Here is a 24,443-nt window from a genome sequence, read left to right on the forward strand (position 1 = left end):
AATAAGTCCTTAACGAGAACATAAGCATATTTTTCCCCTAATAATTCTTTAATGGTATTCTTAACACCATTGTCCCTTAAAACAAAAATGAGGGTGAGAAGCACCTAAGCCAGTAAGTATATTCTATTGAGTGATTTTACAGTTGCTCTTAACATTTAGAGTCTTAAAATTTGATACTAGTCTGTGTACAAAGAAATATTAATGCTATAAGGTATTGCTTCATTCAGGTTTCTAAGAATGTGGATATCAGGGACATTTTTTAATTTTCAGGGCAATGTCAAAGCAAAACATCCCACATCCCCACCAGGGCCATAGTGAAAGGGTCCTTCTAAGTATTCAACAGCAACAACAGGAATTCAACAGCAACAGTGGAGCAATGTGAGGATAAAGGGATAGTCAGAATCCAGGAAAGAGCATGGACAGGTGTGCACACAGCATGGGGAGTCCAGAAAATGCAGCATGCTGCAAACACATAATTATCCTTTAACCCATTTCAACAAGGAACTGTGTCAGCTATGAAGGCAGTTGTATCACACATATAGGTGTCCCCAGGAAGTTATCTATAAAAGGCTAGATTTTCCCAAGGTGCCATCAGCCATGTGTCCCAAGGGCCAGTGAAGTAATCTGTACTTCTTAAATGGCTGTGGGAAGATTAGGAGGAGAGAAGAGAGGAAGCCTGGCCATCTTGGAATTCTGCCTGGTGGATCTGCCTTTAGGAAAGCTTGAAAAGACTATGTAAAGTTGGCATGAAAAAACCCAATCTCCTCTACCAGGGAAGGGTTCTCATTGCCTCTGCGGGCTGCGTGATGGCCCAGATTCTATTCAACTTGATCACCACAGCAGGAACTTTTAAAATAATCCTTGAATGAATAAAAAGCAGTAATATCCTGGCTGCAATATGCATAATAACCATGCTTTTTATGGCTAGGTTTTGGGAAGATGGTTAAAAGCACATATCTACCTTCCCTGCTCTTCTTCATCCTGAGAGACAGAGGGAAAGAGAGACAGAGAGACACAGAGAGAGAGACAGACAGACAGAAAGGAATATGTAAAAAAAGCCAAGCCTTCTCCACCAAATTTCTCTTCTCTACTCCATGTCCTCTGAACTAGAATTTTCCAAAAGATAAAAAGAAATTCTAAAAGCTTCATCATTTTCTGCTTCAATAAGACCAAAACAGAAATAGATGAGTAACAATTATCTTGGACCTATGAGGCAAAGAGGTTCCTACAACTCTGGCATGTGCTGCCTGCTACAAGGTCATAACCATTAGGAAAAAAACTGGAGCATCATTGTTCCAAATCTTAGGAGTATTCTATTAGTTCTCCTCTTTACTGATTAAAATTATGAAAGTCAATACCTGGCAAAGCCCAGACAAAAAACATTTTATTTGTTCTGTTACTTTCCAAGATCCCACATCTATTTTCCATGTCACACAGGTATTAGACCAATGCACAGGTTTTTGTTCTTTACAGTTTATCTCTAAGCTTCCCTCTCTGTAACTGTACAAAATCCCTGGGGAGCAGACATTACCCACTCCCCTGTCTTGGCTCCTACCCTGTGCTGACAACTGCTCCCTGGATGGCTAAGTGTAGTTATCTCCTACGGATCAATAAATCAGTGTCTAAAACTAAACTCACAATTCCTCTCTCCAAGCCCTGTTTTTCCTGTCACTCCCTCACTAGCTAGCACCCTGATTTCTCCCGGTTGCCTCAACCAGAAACCTTTCAGTCATCCTTCATTTCTCCCTCTCCTCCCATATTCACGCCCCATGGCTGCTTCTACCTCCTGGAAACTTTGTGAGTTAGCTCAAGCAATAGTTTGCTACGTGATGCCTCACCTCTAATTTTAACCCCTAATCCATTTCCCTGCATTGCCACCAGAGGGACCTTCCTCAAATATAATTCTAATCATTTCATTCCTGGAACTAACACCCACCAATGCCCATGCCTTCAGAATAATAACTCCCCATGCCTTTAGACTAATGTCAGAAAGCTTGAAGAGAAATGAGATCCTTCATGAGGGGATCCTGCCCAGCTCTCCAACCAGGTCTTAATATTCTTGTCCTAAACCCACTATTCCTGTCCTAAGCTCTTGCAGTTCCTGAGGAAAAAGTTCATGTTCTTGTCTCGCTTCCAAAACTAGTACCCAAACAGCTCTCCACCTTTCCCACAAATCCTAATGAATCTATCACTTCCTCCAGGAAGCCACCACTAATTACCCACCACCACCACCTAAATTAGACAACCTTGGACAGCCCGCATCTGTACTCCCTCCCAGACATATACACTTTGACCTATCACTTATCATTATAAGATTGTTTCATAATTACAAAACTTCTGTTTACGTATTGTCAATAGGCCAAAGACTTGAGGTCATGTCTCCATCATAATGTCTTTCTCTCTCAACTTCTACCGGGGTGCCTAGAAACATTAAGTGTTTGCTAATTATTTATTTATGGGCTGGCTAGGTGGGTGAAAAACTAGTAGATGGAGGACTGGAAGGTGAAGCCATAGGAGCAATGTCAATTCAAGCTGCCACCCTGGTCTATCTCCATCAGTCGCAAAGCCCACAACACATACTCCTCTGAGCAGCATGGACCTGGCAACAAGCACTGTGCTTTCCGGGAAGTTACATTTTTAGACAAAGCTGCTAATGAACATGAATACACATTTAGTAAGGTGCCTCTCCATGTGCATATTAAAATTTCGGCTTCCCTCTTTAATTTTTATTCATGAAAATAATTTTTTTTTTAATCTAAACTACTCAGATTTCAGAGAGTAAAGCAAAAAAGAGGACACACACACACACACACACACAACCAATCTTAATTAAAAGCTCAAATAAGTTAAGCAAAACTTAAAAAGGTGACTAACATTTGCCAATCCTTTTTGAGGAGGAAAACCATATGCTAACAATTACTTTGGCAGAATTCACAGACCAAATGTTCCGCAAACACTTAAAACCCTTCCACTATGCTCATAAAGACTTGAAAAAGCATGTATTGGACTGCTGGTGTGTGTGCTATCTTCCTGCTCAGGGACCCTCAGAGACCAAACTGGGTGCCTGAGCATTTCCAGAAAGAGACCTGTTAAGAGTTCTGCCTCACCTTTCTCAACTCTTCAGTCACCAGAAAGCAGATGTATACAATTTGCCCATCCAAGAATCCTGCAGCATGCATAAAACAGTCAATAAGGAGGAATATCTGCAGGAAGCCACACCTAGCACCAAGGTGGCAAATAAACTTGGCCAACATATGGTTACTCAGGTTCGTGGGGCTAGCTCCACAAAAAAGCCCCAAGATACCATTCTAAAGATTCTGAGTTCTCTGCTCACGAAGACATGGCCATTTCAGCTCTTACAGAGAGAACAGCCAACCACCAGATGCCACCATATCCTGTGTATGAGTGAACTTTCCTGATGCCCACAACCAATCCAAGAGCAGCAAAAACTTCTACCTTACAAATTACACACCTACGCCAGAACTAGCTCTGCTTCATCTTCTCTGGCCCCTTATCTAGAGCCAAGGTAAAGTCTTTCAAAACAATTTACATCTTTCTTTCTCAAACTGATTATATATTAGAGTCAACCCCAGGATGGCAGGCACGTTTGTCTTCCCCACCTAGCCCTGCTGCTGGTAGTGTAGGCTGCATGCCTCAGGTCCTGGTCCTTTTTCTGGCTCAATAAACTCTTTCAGAAAAACTTTTGGCCTTGAAGGTTACTGTTTAACAGTATCATTTACCTTTTAAATCATCCAAGTTACTTACAGCTTTACAGGAACACATCAACTATATAAAAAGTATGACACAGCTGTACAAACTCACCAAAATTCATAGACCATTTGGAGACAGAAGGGTACTGAGAGATGCTCAATAATTAAACCTCGTCAAAGGTGGCCTTCAAATACCCTATACTAATTTTCATCTGTTTTATTTAGCATGTTAAAAGCTCCCACTATGATCACAGTCTGATCAGATTTTCCTTCTAATTCCCTGGATACATATAAAAATCACAATTATTTTATCTTTTTGGTAGGTTGTTAATGTTATAAAATATTCTATTTTCTCCCTATTTACACATTAATTCTACTTTTATTGATAGAATATTTGACTGGTATATATTTTTTCCATTCTGGTAGTTCATCTTTTCATCTTTGTTTTAGGTATTTCTCTTATTTTTAAAATCCAAGAAGCTCTGTTGTTTAGTGGGCAAACATAATTAATTTATATTTCTTAGGATTACCACCATATACGAAGTTCCGACCAGTTTATTTTGTTTTCTATCTTAATAAAATGTGGAAACTGGGGCCTACCAAAGAGTTAAACAACTGGATTGAGTCACACAGCTCTAAATCCAACATCTATAATATCTTTAATAAATTATTGAATCCAGGACCATCAGAACTCAAACTAATCTTTAAAATGCAGAACGGATGAGTCTAACAACCAAAGAAAAGTCCAATACTATTACAAATAATTTAATTTTCTTGCTGGTTTACTTTATATGTCAATGGTACTTTACTTGCTATTTTATTCAGTCTTCCCTAGCAAACTTTTGAGGTAGATATTATTATTAGCCCTATTTTACAGATGAATAAACTAAGGTTTTGCCTGTGGTAGCATAGCAAGGAAATGAAGAAGCCAAGAGGATCTGAACCAGGTGTGTATGGCTGCAAAGCCCATGCTTTAAACAAATAATTTTGCCTGTATTTTGAGGCACAAAACTTTAATAGTGGCCCATATATCAGAAAAATATCTAATGGACTCAAGGTTCTTAAAGAAGTAAACAGGTTAACTCTGTTCAAATTCTAATTACTGCACAGGGCAGCAACCCACCTAACCAAGCCTCCTAGCTCTGTGCATTCTTAATGGGGGTGGTATTGCTCCCAAAGAATGAAAATTTATTTTGGGGATGGAGTGAAAAAATTCACTCATTTTCACATAAGCATAGAGATCCAGCATTCTGTGTTATTAAAATTTCATGGGTGGGAGATTAGGAAAAAAATGTCTAAAAGATTCCCGGTAAAGAAAAGGAATAATGAAAAAAAGTTTAAGAAACACTGTCTAAGTTAAGAGAAAATGTGTATCACCTTTAAGTAAGTGAAGACTTTGAAGTCAGGCCTAGAAGATCACAAAATAAAGAGCATATTTCTTTGTACAAAAGAATCAGAATGTCCCATACCATGGGTCCCATTCATCACGTCTCTGATACAAAAATTTCACAGTGAGCTGCTCTCCACAAACACTCACAGCTGTACTTGAGGGAAACAGTGATGGTTTAGCCATTTTCTGTCTACAATACTCAAAGACTAAAGCGCCCATTATAAACCTCCTGCTATAGACTGAATGTGTGTGTCTCCCCGAAATTCACATGTTAAATCCTAATGCCCAATGTGATGGCATCTAGAGGTGTGGCTTTTGAGAGGAGATTAGTCATGAAGGCAGAGCCCTCATGAATGGGATCAGTGCTGTTATAGATGACATCCAGAGTGTAACCTCATTTCTTCCGCCACATGAGGTTGGAGCAAGATGACAGCAGTCTATGAACCACGGGGCAGTCCTCACCAGACACCAAAAGTACTGGAGCCTGGGTCTTGGGCTTTCCAGATTCCAGAACTATGAGGAATAACCGTTTATTGTTTATAAGCCACCCCATCTATGGTATTTTGTTACAGCAGCTCAAACAGACTAAGACACCTTCATTCCCAATATTCAGAAATAACCTCTTTCCTACAATGATGAAAGATGCCACTGGAAGGCTAGTTCCAGTTTTACAAATAAAACTCCAGAGACAAATTTTATTTTTTAACATGGGCAAGTTAACACCAAGCTCCACTGTTTCGAGGAACAAAATTAACCCTTATTATAAAGGAAATTAATTATTTTTAAAGACTTTTCTAGAGAAACATATAATGATCATAATTCATTTTATTTTAAAACAATCCATTAAAAAGAACCCATCACTAAAGGTGGATTGGAGGAACTACTAGGGCTTTTTTTCTATCAATAAATCTTCCCTTACTTAAAAAAAAGTACTATGGCTTAATAACACATTACGCAGTATGACCAAGAATGCATTTCTACAAAAAGGAAGAGTACAATATAAGGGGGAAAACAGGGCATCTCCTTCACCTTCCTCCATTTTACAGAGTAAACTGTACAAAGAACAGTGAAACCATAAACAGATTTACTGAATGCCTCAAATGAAAGAAAAATTCTTAATATACTGCATAAAAATTATCCTCATTTACTATTTTTTAAATTAACATTTTAAATACAGTACCTTATTTCTTTTCTCTGCCTAAAAACAATAACATCTAGATTCTAAATATAAATGTACGAGCCCTAAAAAATTTTTAAACTAGCTTTATTTTGAAAACAGATCTAGAAATGTCAGCTTTTCCAATGTCTCTAAGTCTCAAAATCACCTACCTTGACTCAAACAAAATATGCTTAAAATAATTTCTACGAAGTACATGGCCATCTTTGTATACTTGATAGTTAAAGATCATCCTTATTTTTGTTCTCCTAATAGAGGAATAATTAAAATCAAAATCATTAACTCAATGCAGACCTAATGCCATAATCTTATGGCCAATATGGTGTTTCTCAGCCACTATAAATAACCATTTTGGTCTTACTCCTACTTCCAGATACTTTTAAATACCTTATAATATAGGTCTAACGGCACTGCTACCAAAATGCTGATCCTGAATGTTCGGTGAGTCTGGCATTTCACTGCCTTATTTTTTGTAAAATTTCATAAGTCAGTATCGTGTGTGCCCAAAAACAGAGGATCAATCATGTGCTATTTGGAAGCTGACTTTTACTCTTAGAGCATTCCAGAGCCTCAATTCTCTGCCTATCTACCAAGAAAAAAATGTATATCTCAAATACCTGGAATAATGGTCAAATGAAAGAAATATATAAAACCGTAATGAAAAGCAACACGACATGAAATGAATGTGGCGCACACACACAGAGACACTAAGCTCCACGAGGGCCAGGACCCTCTCTGCTCTGTTCGTCTTTATTCCACCAGCAACACGCTTAAGCCACAGCGGGTGCTCAGAAATAACTGTGAAATAAAATGGTAGGTGTTAGGAGCAGTGTCTCTCCAAGCAATGTAACTCTAACACACAATGCTTCCCTCTGCCATAATAGAATGTATTTTGGACCCTAGTAAAATTCTCATTGTTATATAAGGAACAACTTTTTCACTTTCCCTTAGCAAAGAATTTATTTTTTATAAGACGTTTATTTTCAACTGTTGCAAAATAAAGACAGGTCATATTTGGATAGGAATGGAGTAATCACTAATTTCACAATCACACTAGGGATAAATAAACATTTGTCTTAATATGTAATATTTTAAGAATCATTCTCCTTTGCAAAATGACCTGAAGCCTAGGCTTGCCTAATAATATCCAAATTTCTAAAGTCTTAAATATTATTAAAATTTCTCAGAGAGAAGTTCAAACTTGTTTAGGTTAACAACAGTCTTTTCTTTTTGTATGCTTGGTAAATGTTTCCCAAACTTACTTACACATCTGTAAACTTTCAAATAAATGAAATAAGTAGAGGTTGGCCTATGATACTCGAAAAGGAGAAGTGACATCAACCCTAGAAAAACCATGCAAATAATTCCAATTTTAACATGATCAAACCTCTATTATTAAAATTTGTCTTAATCTGATCGATCCGAAAAAAAAAAAAATTAAGCCCTATTTAACAATGTGTACAGGCTGGAATCCATTAGAATGTTTCACATTACTGTTTAAAAGCTTGATTCCAAAGGTGCTCGATATCGAGCTTGGTAAACAAAGGCCAGTTAAAGTAAACATGGGGATTCACTTTGGTTTTCTATATTTAAACACTGATGTACAAGAAAAATTAGCCAGTGTTTAAAATATTGCCATAAGTTTAGAATCACAGAGCTCTCTGATACATAACTAAGAGCATGAGTTCATCATAGGTGACTAGACATAACTAAGTATATCTACCACAAGGTCAGACCATAATCCAATCAACTGAACCAACAACCCAACACCTCAACTTCTCAAAAAGGCACAGGATTCAAGTACAGCCTATCCAAAGCTACAGGGGCTTGCACCTCAAATTTGCTTGCCAGCCCCACTCTAGTGCTTAAATTACTTCAAAGTGAAAATAAGGTCTTAGTTGGTGAAGCCCTCAATCAAGTTCAAGAGCAAAGGAAAGCAGCAACTTTCCTTGTATTCCCAACAGGGAGAAAGAGGCTTAAAAGAACAAGAACTAGAACATCCAGACCACTCTGACTTTTTTAAAAGCTCCCTGGTGATGGGACTTTGGAAACTGCATCTTTGAAGTTCTTGCCTGACCAAAATCAAGCCTGTCCTTTCATCTCCTTGAAATATGTTATTAATAAACCCATTTCCTACTTCCCAAAATATCTACAACATAACATGCATTTTGTTTTTCCTGCTTCCACCAATTGCTTTCAAAGTAGTTAGTTGCTTTTTTTGGTCAAACTCATCACCAGAGTGAAGAAGGAACAGGATGGTAGGGCAATTTAGAGAACTGGAGAGAAACAAACTGCTAGCCTTCTGTGCTTCTGCAGTGGTGGCCGGATATTTAGTGCTGTCAGAGTGAACTCTAATGGCTATCTTTTGTGCCATTCAATGCCAATGCCAATCCCAACCCCAAAAGGATGCTGTCATCAAGGAAGGCTTTCTAATTTCATTAGCAATGGAGTTGCTATGTCTCAGTAACTTGTGATTCTCAGATAAATGAAAATCAGGTCAGTCTTTCTCTAAGAAGTTTCTTCTGAAGCCCCCAGCCCAGCCCAGGGCCTCCTGTCACATGCTCATTTTTATCTTTTCTTCAGGGCAAGTACCAACAATGTTTCAATAATTACCTGTGCCATTATTTGTTAATTAACTGTCTCATCTTATACACTATTCTCTCCATGATTAGGCATTCTTTTTTAAATCAGTGTATCTCTAGATAATGTCCAGCACATAATAGACAATAAGTAAACATTTAATAAACTTTATACTTAAAACTTTCTCATCTTTCAAGAGTAGTATAAGCACTTTCCCTACCAAATCTGCCCTATCAAGAAGAAAAAATCTTCCAGTTTAACCAATGGTAAATTTGTTCAAACGAAAGCTATAAATAGTTAAAAACAAACAAAAACTGAAATAAATCCCTAAATTGAGAATTATCTACACTTTTTTTTTTTTTACTGTATTTCCCCCGCAGACCACAGGAAAAATTTCAACGGCAACTTCAAATTTCTGTCTAAACTATAGAGGCTAATTTCCCAAATCAAATTTTCATTGCTGACTGAACAGCCACACTTGGCTTGAAGATTAAAGGATCAAAGTGGGAGAGAGAAGGGGCAGGTTCATATTCCAGGGCCCAGGTCAGCGCTTTCCTCACTACCTCAGTAAGTACATTGAGCACAGTGGAGGATCCTGGACTGAGAAGAGACTCAAAATTGTTCAAGAACACATACAGTCCGACATTGAGATTTTTAAAGTACCTCAAGTTAGAAAAGGTGAAAACTGACAGCAGTCCAAAGAAAATGTGGTCAGCTCACAGTGAAGCACTAGCAGAAGGCAGCCTGGTCGTAGGTGGCCTCATTGTGAGAAAACCCCGGGGTACTCACCTACTCAAGACTGTCCAGAAGGGGGCAGCCAGGCTGTAAGACACCTGGGATTTCCAGCCCAGGAGCCTGAACCCACAGAGGAAAAAGATTTAAAGGGATACTCAGAAACAACCTTTAAGTAGCTCCAGAAGCTCTCGTGTGGGCTCTGGCACAGGCTCCCTGGCAGTCAGGGAGCAATAAACTCATCAAGACTCAGGGTTAGAAGGAGCTTTCTAACAACTAGAGCTCGCCAAAAATGCAGAGGGCTGGCCAGAGAGCAGGGAGTTCACAATATCACCAGAGGTTCCTACAGGGTGGAGAAGTACCATTTGACAGCCCAAGTACTGTGTGGGAAGTTGGGCTGCAAGAATTCTAAGATCCCTTTCAATTAACCTCTGTGATTTGGTTAACCACAAAGTGTTCACCATTCTTGGGATCAGTACACTGTAGGAATACTACAGTACTCAAATCGTGGTGTCCAAGGTATGCATGATACTCTCTTTGATGGGGCTCAGAGGATATTTCAAAAGAATGGCTTTTCTATTCCTATTTTTAACTGAATATTACTTTAATTATAACCTTTCTTTGTTGGGATGCTTTCATATTAAGAAAATATTTGCATTCTCTTTAAAATTAAAGTATTTTTCTACATTTATAAACATTTTCATTAGGTTTTACGACTCCATTAAAAAAATAGGCAAGAAGTTCTGAAAACAGCTTTTACATTTCGATGGAAACACTAAGTACATCATTTGAAATATTTATCAGAACGATTATTTCTAGGCAACTATATACTTAATTTTTTTTACACTTTTTAAAATATAAAGTACCAAATAAAACATGTTTATTAATAAAAGCTTTTAATTAGAAAATACTACCTATGCTGGGGTGACACTCTGTCACATAGGGCATATTACTGAATCTGGGATTTTGCCTTTTGCAAAAGGTGGAGACATTCCTGCTACCTAAATAGTTGTGAAAGCACAAAAATAGTTTTTATTTAAGAAAGTCAGAACATCAGAATATAAAACAGCTTGTGTTTCAAGTCCTTTGTTTATACTGCTTAAATGAAAATCTCTTTGCTTCTTCAATTTAGAGGGTTGCATTCCAAGGAGTTTCCCTAAGAAATTACTGTGATTTTTGCTCTAATGGAGTGGAATCTGAACTCATCAGTCCCCACCTCCCTGCCTCCCCAGCCCAGACATTAAACATCAATGCACACATATCTAGTATCAGTCATTTTGAAGCCACGTCCTGACCCAATGAGGGGGATATACTAGAAGATGAACTGGTGACAAACCAAGTCAAATAACCTAGGTACCACACAAGCTATAGAATTTGTTTTGTTATGGTGGTTTAAATGCAGTTCCCAGAAGTGTCCAGATCTCACCCATTTTCTATAGAAAGATGACAGCATTGAAACATTTCTGAAAAAATAAGTGAACTGATACACGTGGAAACAGCAAGAATGTATGGGAAAGCCATTCATCGTAACCACATTCAGCTATGGGATGATTAAGTGTTAGGCCTTTTTAGCAATTTCTCAGCCATAAGTTGGCTGGTTTTGCTTTTGGCTATGGGCATGTGTTGTTGTTGTTGTTGTTGTTTTGATACTGACATGTTCGATGCTAGAAAGAAGACCTATTTGTGAGATTAGTGATGAGAGCATGGGTCAAAATGGTGACCTAAAAGGATGGTCATTTTCATGCTTATGAAGATTTCTTGTCTCAAAGCCTTGGATACTCTTAAAATCTGCTTAATCCCTCAGACCCTCCAGAAGAAGGAATAGGCAGCCCCTGTCAAAGAGATTTCTCTAAAACACATTTTGCCCCACACTGGGCTTGTAGGCGGATGATAGGGAGGGCGCTGGTCTCCTTAGTTTGCTGTGACTGCAAAGGTACTAAGCAAGTGAGCAAAGAGACCCCTCACACTATGCCTAGTCTTCCAAGAACAGGAAGGAAGCCATTGGTTTATTCAGCATTCCTATGAAATCATTCTCACATCTCCAAATGCAACATGCAAAGAAACAGTATAACACAGCAGAATGGAGATTCTAGTCTTGGGGACAGGTGAGACTGGATGACCAGGGCCCAAAAATGTTTTTTTGTTTTTCAATTAATAAGCTCAATAGAGTAAGCTCCAAAGAGCAAAGGGATTTTTTTTTTTTTTTAACTTAAGGATCACAATTGTTAAAACCCTTCTTAGTGTAAAATCCAGAGTGACTGCTGTGCCAAGAAAGACACCAGCTACACAGGCAGAGACTATCAGCTCTCGTCTTTTCTCATGGCAATGATGTCAAGAGCATTCTTCTCTGTGGTGAGCAGGCTCATGATATTAGCTCAGGAGTCTGTACAGAGCTCCCTCTTTACTCTTAATGAGGGCAAAGCCAATAAGCGCTAGTGCTCTTCAACCTGATTGCTTACCACTCACATGCTCCAAAACCCTCCCTCTAGAAGTTCCGGAAAGTTCCTGCTAACCAGCTGAATAAGCTTTACAAATGAAGGATGAGGAGCCCCCTTCCCCCTTGCTTTCAGTGTACATTCCAAAAAGGGGGGGAAAAAACCAGCAAAGCCAGAGTTTGTCCTTGGTTTTGCAGTGAGATAGATTTTTCATGAACACAACTCTGACTTCAGGCTAAGTCCATTAATCTTTCTCTAGGTACAGAACCTTGCAGGAAAAGCAGGCAAGGAGCTGTCACCCATGCATGTACATCCTGGCCTCGAAATGTATTCTCTGAAGTGAATATTTCATTTCCTCTAAATGGCAGGAGGCATCTTCCATCTCTATTGCGCCTGTTGCCAGAAATAGTCAGCAACGTCAGAAGCAGCCTTCTCTGATGTAAACCAACTCCTCAAAGAGCAGGGGGATGGGCAGGTAAAGTCAGACAAGCGTGTCAGCCTGATCATCCCACAGCCTAAATTGATGCCAGCTGCCCAATCTGGTGCACATTCCTTAGGTCCCTGTAACCGGCTCCTGACAAGAGTGACAAACCCTCACCATCAGCTTCTAGATGATATCAGCACTGAGGCCTTCTGGAACAGAAAGCAGAAAACCACCAATTCCCACTTCACAGCCACAGTCTCACACTGGGGGAAAGGGGTGGAGGGGGTCATTTCAGAGGCCAGTCAGTGCTGTAAATAAGGGATGGGTGAATTCTCTGATTGACATCCTGAAAATAAAAATACCCATGTTTTTCTTTTCTTCATTTCTCTGGGTTTTACATTTGGAAACAGATGCTGTCATGTTACAAAAATAAACGGCAGGTCTGGAAATGAACCAAAGCCCTTTAATCCAGTCTTCCTTTACAATGCAAATGTTTTTCTACCAAACATTCCAAAATATGCTAATGTCACCTGCAGTACAAATTTTCAGGGAGCTATACTTACCAAAAATGTAATCAAACTTTTCTCAAGGAAAGCTTCTATGCACACAAATTGTTCCATATCCCGGCTTCCTCTTCTCTCACAGCTCCCCAGAACCCCTTCCTCTGTGCTCTCTTGTCCTCAGAGGCTTCATGCACCAGGTAGAGTACCCCAAAGGTGCCCAGTGCAGGGCAAGGGGACAAGCCAGGTTACCACCCTCAGGTGTGTAGCTGCAGCCAGACGAAGTGTGCAGGTAAGAACGGCAGTTTAGACAAAGCCTTCAACTCAGACGGGCTGGGAACAGACCAACTCAGAGTCCGTGGGGTCCAACCCCTCTTTTTGGATACCACAGACCTACACCTTGCTATTCAGCCAGGTTAGCACTTAATTGGTTTAAGTTTTCCTTAATGGATACAGGTAGCATTAGAAATGGTCAGTTATACCAACTTCTGTGCCTAAACAAAATGTACTATTCTCTAAAAGGGGAGAAAGAGGCTTCTAAGGAATGCAGAGGTGACCAACTATTCAAAAAGCTCTTTTGTGATAAACAGCAACTGGTCTGAAAGCTGCCATTTCATTTAGCTTAATTATAAACCTATTTGTTTCTGGGGGAAAAAAAACTGGAGCACTTGAGGCAGTTTTCATTCCTAGTGAGGAATGTAGTAGCTCCTGTGGGAAAACCACTAGCGGTTCCTACTTGAGTGAAAGGGGCAGGGAGATCAATGCTCCATCCTCTTCCCTGGGGTCCTGCTCTCTGTGCCTCGTGACCCCACTCTCCACAGGGCAGTTCCCAGCCTCTTAGGAGAGATCACCAGAGATCCCGAATCAGAGACTGATATCTCTTCTAGTAAACCATTATCCTAAGTTCAGGTCAGTGTCAGTAGGGACCTTGGGACATGTCACCTAGGGGCTCAGGGCCTGTTTCCCCATCTATAAAGACAGAAGACGGGACGAGAATGGTGGTTTCCAGCCTGGGCAGCACTTCTGGTGATACTGATTTAATTAGGCTCAGGTGTGGGTAACAGGGTCTTTAAAAGTAAGGGCTGAGAACTTGATTAACTAGAGCCCCTTCTAATTTAAAACAGAACAGTTTCTAAGCCCCAAGTACCAATGAAATCACCTGCACGCCCCTTCTCAATTAGGGTGGTGGATGGGGATGAAAAAGGCGAGCTCTTCACTGAGTAAGTCAAGTCTCTCATAGGAAAAGGCATCTCTAGCCAGTCTAGCCCCGAGGACACCTGAACACTGAGGCTGCAGGCTACCTGAATGATCTAGAAGTTTCCAGTTCTAAAATTTGGAACTTATTTGGAACTGTATTTGGGATTTATAGTCCCTCTGTTGCCTAAAACATCAGTCTCACAATAAAATATCTTAAACAAAAATTATGTGGTTATTTAAAAATAAGTCTCTGGCTAACAAATGAAGCTACTTGCCACTGTTTTTTTTTTTCAACATACAATGAAAAACTGCCTAAAACATTCATTCATTCCCTCACTTTTAGTTGATTATAGGCTGCAAAAAAAGCACAAAACAAACCCTAAGAAATGATTAATTAACATAACAAAACGTGAAAGAAATTATTATACCAAATACCAAAAATACTGATTACATTTCAATGACTATTTGTGCTTTCATCTGGAAAACATATCCTCCATTGGAAAGTACCCAGTATAACAGCTGCATTGCTTTTTCAACTTTCACAAACACTCTAAAAGTTAGCCAAAATTCTGTGTTGGCTGACATCCAGGGTTTTATTATTATGTACTATTAGTTCGTAGTGAGAAATGTGGGCTAAGGAAGGGAGAAAGCAAAGTAACAACAGGGGTTCCATAACCATCTACAGATGTGAATAAACGTTTTTGAAGCTTTATCTGCCAGAAAATGCCTCCCATATTATTTCTATTACCTGTAGCCTTTATTAATTTAATTAGATAATTACAAATCTGTTTTTTAGGGCATCATTTAGAGACTTTAAACAATTTTTCTTATGTCAGTGGCTGGGCCATGCTGACATTTTAATATTTTTCATATGTAAAGCAAACTGTCGGAATTCCTCCTCCCTCCACTTTTTAGCAAGTGCTGAAAGCAAATCAACAGACAACCAACCATTTGCCTTCCTTCATTATGTCCATTTCTTCTCAAATTATGGTCCAAAACCTCTCACTTTTAGTGTTTCATAAATGTGGGGGCTTATATTATTTTTAAAAAAGGTTTATATAAACCAAAAAGAATAGCATGGTCTCGCACAGACTTTTCAATCTCATGAATCTGTAAAGTTAAACAAAAAAATAGAGGGACCAACATGGTTTCCAAATTTTATTTAGTTAAGGGTAAAAATTAAAAGAAAAAACTACTATCCAATATTCCCACTATTTTGTAAAGAAGAACTAAAATAGGAGAACAATAATCATCTTCATCTGAGAATTGAAAGATCCTTTGCAGTTGAGACAAATGGTAATTTGTACATCGAGGCTTCTGAAGTGGGTGGTGAGTGCCTCAGGACACATCTGGCCTCATAGGTGCAAAGGACAGTGTGAGCTAACGGTCAGGAGGTGGAAGCTGAAGTACCCACAAGCTGACCAGGAGCAGGAACAAAGTTTTTCCAGGTTTCTGGGTCTAAACCTAAACATTTACCCTACTTCTAAAGTCTCTTTCTGTGCTAAACATCCACAAACATTAGATAAGAAAACTCTGCTAGATTTTACCTATTTTATTAGGATGAGGGGTAAGAGCCAAGTTTCCTATGCCCCCACAATGTGTTATCTCCAGCACTCAGCACAGCACTTGCCACAAAGGCCTCAATAAATATTAAATGACTTTTCTGATCTCCACAGTACTTGAAAGGTTTAAGGGAAAATGCACTGATAATGAATGCATGGGAGCTTCTTGAAAGAAAATACAACATGGAACTGGATTTATTTATATATATATAAATACACACACACACACACTCGTAAAATTTAAAATTTATATATATATTTAAAATATATATATATGCGCATTATTTAGCAAACACTTATATAGCTCTACGTGCCAGGCCCAAACCCTTTACAAATATTAATTCATGTAACCCTCAAAATAACATTTCTGAGGTTGGCACTATTGTCTTTTGTACTTTACAGATGAGAAAATTGTGGCACAAGTGGCTAAGGAACTTGCCTAAGATTAAGGAGAAGTAAAAAGTTAGTGGAATATAGACTTGAACTCAAGTGGTCTAGTTTTTGAATCTATCCTATGCTGTTCAATATGATTGCTATGAGGCACATGTGGTTATTTAAGTTAAATGAATTAAAACTGAATACGATTTAAAATTCAGCTCCTAAGGGCACTAGCTATATGCACTTAGGAGCCACGTGTGGCTCATGAAGACTCAACTGAGCAGCGTGGACATAGAATATTTCCGTCACCTCAGAAAGCCCCACTGGAAACACTGGTCTATGCTCTTAGGCAATAAATACTCTATTGTTGCCTCTCAATTTGGGTTTGGTTCCAAACTCTGAAGTCCCATCTCCATGACACACCCTCAACCTCATAAAACATAACAAAGGGTCTTTCCAATTGGGACTCTAACATCCATTCTTTAAGCAAAAATATATAAGAACAAGTCGACAACAGCTTGGTTCTTAATGGATGTCCTCAATAGGAAAGCCAACTATAATTTTTTTTCCTTTGTTATTCTCTCTTCTCTTGGCAGGATGTGAACAGAAATGGTCTCTGGCTGTTAGGTCACTGGTGCACACTTGCACCTGTCCTGCTGTGAAGGGCCAAAACCCTGTATTTATGGATTTTGCAAGCAGAGTTCAGCCAGAGGGTAACCCTTCCCAAATATTCAGTTCCCAAAATATTCGCAGGCATTTTTCAAACTGCAGAAAGCGCACCACAGAAGGTTCTTCCTGTAACACAAGAAACAAGGTTTTTGGTATCAAGGAGGCCTTTAAATTCTATGTATTGGAAGAGGATTCAGGGAGAGCTACCACTGTGGGCTGGGGTCGGGGGCGGGTGTTATAATTTCTGTGATTCCTCAAATAGTTACACCTTTGATAAAAGGGAGCTGATTATGTTCAATTACCCGAGAACGGTAACACACCATGCCATTGTTCAATATAACATCTACATCCAAAAGGACTTGAGAGGAAATGAGACTTCATTTGAAAGGGTATATTTTGGCAGGAAAATAAGTAAAGTCCTAGCACCGAGGAGGGCATGACAACAAAAAGGTAAAGAAGAAAACTCATTGGGTGGAGCAGGTCTCAAGGGAAGGAGAAAGATGATACTCAAGTGGGCTTAGAGAAGACTGGAAAAACAAAACTAATGTGATGTTCTGCTGTGGCTGGATTTCCTAGCTTTAAAATTCTGTTTCTGCATTTGTTAAATGGAGTTAACATAAGAGATATAACAAAATATATTCATTCCTTCTCTCTCTCCTCTAAGCCAGCCATTTTTTATGATGCGTATTTTTAGAGAACCCCAGAGAGTTCCCCAAGGAAACCCCAGGAGTTCCTTGGACATGCATGTTATGAGTCAAGAGATGACAAGTTTCTTCGGCACTGCAGTAAGCACAGGAGGAAGCTGGGTATGCTGGTTCCCTGGTGGGGAGCCAAATACCCACAACCAGGAACACAGGGCGTGCACAGATGTTGGGTTGTCATGTTTTGCACTGTATGTTTATCCCTGTTTACTACTTCCTGAACAACTATTTCCATAAACACATGCCCAAATTATTGTTTTTGGTAGCTGAGCAGTGTTCTACAGTTTGGATATACCATAATTTATTTAACCGAGTCCTTTCTATAAGACATACAGTTGTTCACTATCCTCAATGATATTTTCATGAATGTGGTTAATATTATTGTTAATCATTATTGGCCATTATTTTCTTAGGATAAATTTCTAGAAATCTATTGCCCTACAGAAATGGACTCTCCCGCTAGCACTGTATGAGAGGGCCTGTTTTCATTCTACCCTGATCGACACCAAGTATTATGGTTAAGATCACAAAAGGTCTCTAAAGTGACATCCCATCATTATTTTAATCTGCATGTCTTTGCCTACTAGTGAAACGGTGTTGACTTATCATAATCTAAACTGATCACTTACTTATTTGGTTAAATTACTAAGCACTCTCTGTGCTTCACTTTATAGGTAAAACAGGACTAATAATTAAACGTATATCTCTGAATTGTTCTGAGAATTAAATGAGTTAATGCATATAAAATGCTTAAAACAATATATGGAACATTCAGAAAGCATTACTGTTATTTATATGCTTTTAATTTATTTCTGATATTTATACTTTTTAACTTATTTCTGATAAAGAATAACTCTTCCTTTGAAACAACAGAGTTCACATTGGTGGTTACTTTTTGTGAACAGCACAGATGAAGTAATTATCACTGGGTAACAAAAATACCACTGTATGTACCCATCTGTGTTTAACTGTAGAAGTGGACGTCCCTCCTCTTCATTTATTTATTTTTTAAAATTTTTATTCCTCAGCATTGACATTCAATATTATTTTACATTACTTTCAGGTGTACAGCATAGTGGTTAAACATTTATATAATTTACAAAGTGATCTCCCTGACTTGTCTAGTACCCACCCACCTGGCACTACATACAGTTGTTACAATAGTAATGACTATATAACCTATGCTTTGCTTTACATCCCCATGACTATTTCATAATTGTCAATCTGTACCTCTTAAACCCTCTTCTTTTTTCACCCAAACCCAAACCCTCCTCCCATTAGTTCAGTTATAATATCTACTAGACCAAGGCTATTTTTCTGTAAGACATGAAAAAACACATTTGAATAAATTGTACATTCTTCAATTTACCTTTTTTAAAATAAAATTCTGACTTTCCCAGAATTTAAAAAATGTTATAACAAAATTTTGTAAGAACAACAACAATAAAACATTCCAAAAAGAGCTTGGTTAAATTATATAGAAAGAGACCTTCATTATATGGCTATAACACAGTTTACTTATCCATTCACCTGTGATGGACATCTGAGTTGTTTCCAGTTTGGCCACTACAAATAAAGCTGCTGTGAATATTTGTGTACAAGTTTTTGTGTGGACATGTGCTTTCACTTCTCTTGGGTAAATGTCTAGAAGTAGAACACCTGGGTCATATCATAGGTCATGTTGTTATTTTTAAAGAAACTGTATCATAGGGCATTCTTATTCAATTAAAAAAAGGGGGGGGGCAGACAAGTACCCAAATGCACCAGGGGACTATCCTCTTAAAAGAAAGATAGTAAGTCCTTTTTATAAGGAATGAGTCATTTTATAACGTGAATAATCATTCTCTGTAACTTTTAAAACCCAATCTTCACATCTGAAGTTAACTTCAAATGAGTCATGCCTGTATTCATTACAGTTACATAAAAATTTGCACTCTGTCCGCTGCCCAGTTCTCCTATATTGCACCTCACTGTTTTCAGGATTTGGATGCCACATTTAATTGCTTCTTTCTCTTTAATTCTCTACAGTGCTGCTGTAAGAAAAGAGATTGTGTCGTGACTGTATCTGTCTTGAAGAAGGACCCTTTCTTTGTAGGTGTTCCAAGACAAGACAGTAATCCGCTCATGTGATTCTGGGGAAGTCACATTAACTTTCTATGTCTTCGATAGGCACCATATCGGCACCTAAAATTAGATGTAAGATTTAAAAGGCTTCCTGTTGAAGAGGCCATTCAGCCGTAAATATTACGTGAGCTAAAAATAGAAAATTCTAACGTGAAAATATTCTACCTTGGCACATAGGCTTAGACCCTCTCTCCCTGCCTTAACCTACTTAAATTTAGAACATATCGAAGCATAGGGTGTATAGAATATGTAAGTAAGAGCAATCCAGACCACAGCAGAAATGATAAGAAAACTGAAAACACTGAGATATACTCTTTGGTTCTAACTAAACGTCAAAGGATGGGATTTTCCGGCAAATATTATATTCAATATTCTGTAGACACATTAAACTGCACAACAATTTTCTAAACAGTTTTAAAAGAATCTGAGTTTAAAAGCATAGTAGAACTAAACAGAGTCTGACAGTTTTTATTATTTCTATTAACTTTTCTGCTCAAGTTTATACAACCCAATAAATCTCATTCCTAGTCCACATTAAAGGGAAATTCACCCAGTAGTCAATTACATTTCTACTGTAGGCTGGGAATATCTTTGCTTGAGACATAAGACACATGTCCATGTGTCCTCAGCATGAAGACTCCTGTGATCTACATAAATGTTCCAGAAGCCAACCTTTAAAGTAAAAAAAGACAAATCCCATATAAAATGCTGCCAGCTTGCTTAAGTTTGAAGACATCTGCCACAGGAGTAAAGCTGGTCAACACAAGAATAGTAAGAAGGTCATGGGAATGCACATCTTCAGAAACAGGTATTAAATAAAACTCCTTAGACTCAGCAATTACCCTCTTAGGAATCTATGGGAAAAGGTAAATGTGGATAAAAATGTGAATGCAATGATACTTATCACTGTGCTTTTGATGGTGGCAAAAAAATCTGAAGACAACCTAAATGTCCAGTAATAGGGGAATGTATGGGTACTTACACAGCCATGAAAAAATGTTATTGAAAAAAGTTTTAAAAATGGATACAATTCATGACATTACAAAGTGAGCACCATTATGTAAAAAAAGTATGTGAGAATATGCACGTGAGCAAGTGTGAATAAAAAAGACCAAGAAATATGCCAAAAAGTTAACAGGTGTTAGCCCTGGAATGATTACATGAAAGCTCATTAATGTATTACTTTCATAATTAGAAGTTATTTTAAAAATTACAATGTATCCTTGAAATAAATATTTTACAGGGTTTTTTTTCAAGCTCTTAAAGTACCACATTATTTCTCTGGAAACATATAAATAACTACATTCACCAGCAATGCTGAATGTTTGTTTCTTTAAGGGCCTATAGGCAAAGCCTAATAGGAAAATCTAGATTTTGAAGAGAAATAAGAATTACTTAAAAATGACTCCTTAACTCACAGAAGTTTCAAGAAGATTAATTTAAGTGGTGCATGGCTATAATGCACTTACAATGTTGAAAATTCTACTTTGCATGCAAGTCTTCAGGAACATTACTCAAAAAAAATTATTCTTACATAATATGGCCAAAAATTACCAATTTGTTCTTCACCAAGAACATTAACCACAACAGTTCAAATTGTAATATCTGGCTGATAATGAAAATTATAAAGTCCTGTTAATGATGCTGGCAATCTTCGAAACCCTTAAATATGGATTTGGAGACTTTACAACGTATGACTATATGGGAGAGAGAGTAAACCCTCACAGTGACAGATTATGATGTATGGGGAATTCAGTTTTTCCTGTCACATTTATTATTAACAATTTCTCTGGAGCCAGAAAAATTAAGAACCATAATCCTGACCTACGTGAAGTCCCTCAGTGTTTCTGGACAGAATTATTGTCTACTCTTCCATTTTGCCTTATTGAAATTCATTCTCTTTCATAATGGAGCTCTAGTGAGCTTTGAATAACACATAAACTTGCCTAAAATCTTTCAACACCCTCTCCCTTCCTTTTTTGGGTACGACTTCCTTTCAAGGCATGCAAGACCTTTCGCCTTGCCTCAGCTCCCTTCACTCTGTTCTGGCCACAACAGAACACTTCCCAAAACACACTCCTCTCTCCATGGCTTTGTGTAATGTTGTTCCCTCAGCCTAAGACTCTCTCACAGCTAATCTTTCGTTCGTTCTTCAAGAGTTGTCTCAGGCATCATCTTTCTTCAGAAAGCTGTTCCTATCCTGTCTGGCACCTACCTGAATAAGACACACCAATTCTGAGTCTGCAGTTTATACACTAATCCTGGCAAGGACTTGTCACTGGTTCCCCATTTCCTCCTCTGAACTCTCGCCCTGTGAGGGCAGAACTGTGCTCTGATGCCAGCACAGACCCCAGCAATGGGAAGTACTCCACTTTCTGACAGAAGCTCCATGCCCATCTATGCTACTGAAGCAGTTATCCAGCTTAGTCTGAGAAAACACATCCACAACTAAGGGAAAATTCGGACACAGTAGATTAATCAAAGCATTCAATTATTTCTAAGTGCTTATTCCCAGTCAGAAATTTCTGGAGAAACTGCCTTTTGAAGGAACTCTCTCATCACTATTTCAATGTTTTCAAGATTTCTCAAATGTCCTGTTTTCCCTTTTTTTTTTTTTTTGATTCTACCTGAATTAAAGCACTACCAGTGGAGACCCCTTAAATTCTTTCTGAATTAAAAGACCTCTTTATAAGAAGACCAAAAAGTTGTTTTTTATCTTTTACATCATCAACCCAGCACAATTAAGCAGATTCTTGGGCTGGCTCTGTAAGAGCAGCATGAATGATTAACCTTAAGGTGCTCTCCTAGTTTCCAGAATCACAGCTAGGGTTCAAAATATTTTAAGCTCAAAGATCATAGGTCCTCTATCCTTGATCCAGAAAAATCCAACTAATAAAAAATCAGTGAAAAGATCAAAGTAAAGAACATTTTCTAGAAATAACTCACATACTTACTAATATTATGCGAAACATTATTCGCAATTAGGGATTTCTGTATGCATGCTCCTGTGAAAGCTCTTAATTATTTGAAACCATGTCAGCTCTCAAGTCAGAATTATGATTTCAAAAAATCAATAACTTGTATCTGTATATTGCCATGTATTTTTCAAAGTACTTTCAATTACATCATTTTATTTGATCCCATTTTTGGTACTCTTTTCTCAATGACAAAACCCAAGTATTAAAAGTTCTTAATTTTCTATTTCTAGAAAATTGGATTATTTTAGCATATGCTAAAGATGTAAGACAGTACAAATGATGTAACAATGTAAGAGTAACAATACCTTTAATTTCTGCCAACGGAATTAAAGATGTTAAACAAGTGTGTTTGCTCAGCGATTAGTCTCTATACAAAATGAGTCCTTTGTAAGATTAATACATTCAATAAAATTAAAAGTAGGAAAATAATTCACAAAAAAGTGTGAAAAATTCTGTTATTTTTTCCCTATACAAAATGTACCATCTGGAGTTATTCTGCAGCCAAAAATATATCGAGAGATAGAACTTTTTTTTTTAATGAAGAGAGGGAGGAAACTGTAAGTCACAAAGAAGCCACCAGGATGAGATAATGCAAAACTCTAAAATCTGAGAAAAAAGGTCCCAGAGATCACTCTCCAAGTTCACACCGGGTTTATGTGACCTGTGACATGCCACCTGTTGTAATGAAGCAAGAAACAGCGCTCTAGGAATGAAAAAGGAGAATACTGCCAAAAATTAAAAATAAAATGAAAAGAAGTAAATTTCAGTAAGACTATAGTATAAATCAGACATCACATCAGTCTAAGGTAAAACTAGAGTCATAAATTCGCAGGGGTGTAAGGGACCTTAGAAAGGTCCACGATCTAATCATCCCTCTCTAATCTAACTGGCTACCTTTAATTGCAAGGAAATCAGTTCACTTCCCTAGTCCTTAGTTTCCTCATCTGAAAATTGAGGCAAACCAGTACGGCCTATGGTCCTTAAACTTGGCTGCTTAGCAAAATCACCTAGAAATTTTAAATACTGATGCCTGGACCCAGAGCCTGCAAATTCTACTCAACAGGGATGGGATGCAGCAAACCTGTAATTTTTAAAAAGTCTCTCAGGTGGTTCTGAGGTACTCGTCTGGAAACCACCAAACAAGATGATCCTGAAGGACCACACCTCACCCTTTTTTTTTAACTTGCAACTTAATCTTTGTTGAGAACCCAGATCTACTTATTTCTAGATTTCGCATATACTATATTAAGAACTGCAGTACTTCAGAATGCAAATTTTCAAGGGCTTAGAGGTAAATTTTCACTTGCCCTTTAAAATTCAATTCTTAAAGACGTCCAAAATCCACAAACAATAGAGGACCTCTCTCGAGTTACCAAGATGGCGTCCTACGCCACACGAGATATTAATTAATGCTTGCTTGCTTGTTATTCTTCTTGTTGGCCTTCTCAATCTTCCATTTTCCTATTTTTAAAAGAAGTTATTAACATTTCCTCCAGCTCTCTAAGCTCAAGAGAATATAGAAAAACAGGTAAAATAAAAATGCTGAACATAATTCAAAATAAAAGATGAGTGTTAACAAAATGTATAAAAATTGACAATGGGAATGGAAAGGAAGGAAATATGCCTCCTTCCCCAGCAGTCAAAAGCAGAGTGGACAGGTCCTGATCACTCATTCCTCAGGAGGATAAAGGGTGAGTGCTATGTGGTTATCACTTCCCAATACAGATATTTAGATACAACCCCATGAATAACATTTAACGTGGCAAAATGTTAACAAAACAAGGAAATGACACCTGCAACAGTCCCTTAAACTTAATCCTGGATTAATAGCAGACAATGACAAAATAAGGAAAAATTCAAGTTGACTCACAGGCCCTGCTAAGCCA

At 38.1% G+C, this 24,443-nt stretch overlaps 1 protein-coding gene across 2 annotated transcripts in view; it reads right to left on the reverse strand.

The window, feature by feature from the left end:
- The window catches only part of SPTBN1 (spectrin beta, non-erythrocytic 1), a 180,097-nt gene that overhangs the window by 133,011 nt on the left and 22,643 nt on the right, over window positions 1-24,443 (reverse strand). The gene's annotated exons all lie outside the window — the stretch shown is intronic.

This window comes from Pteropus medius, unplaced genomic scaffold (assembly GCF_902729225.1).
Source record: "Pteropus medius unplaced genomic scaffold, Ma_sr-lr_union100, whole genome shotgun sequence".
NCBI lineage: Eukaryota > Metazoa > Chordata > Mammalia > Chiroptera > Pteropodidae > Pteropus > Pteropus medius.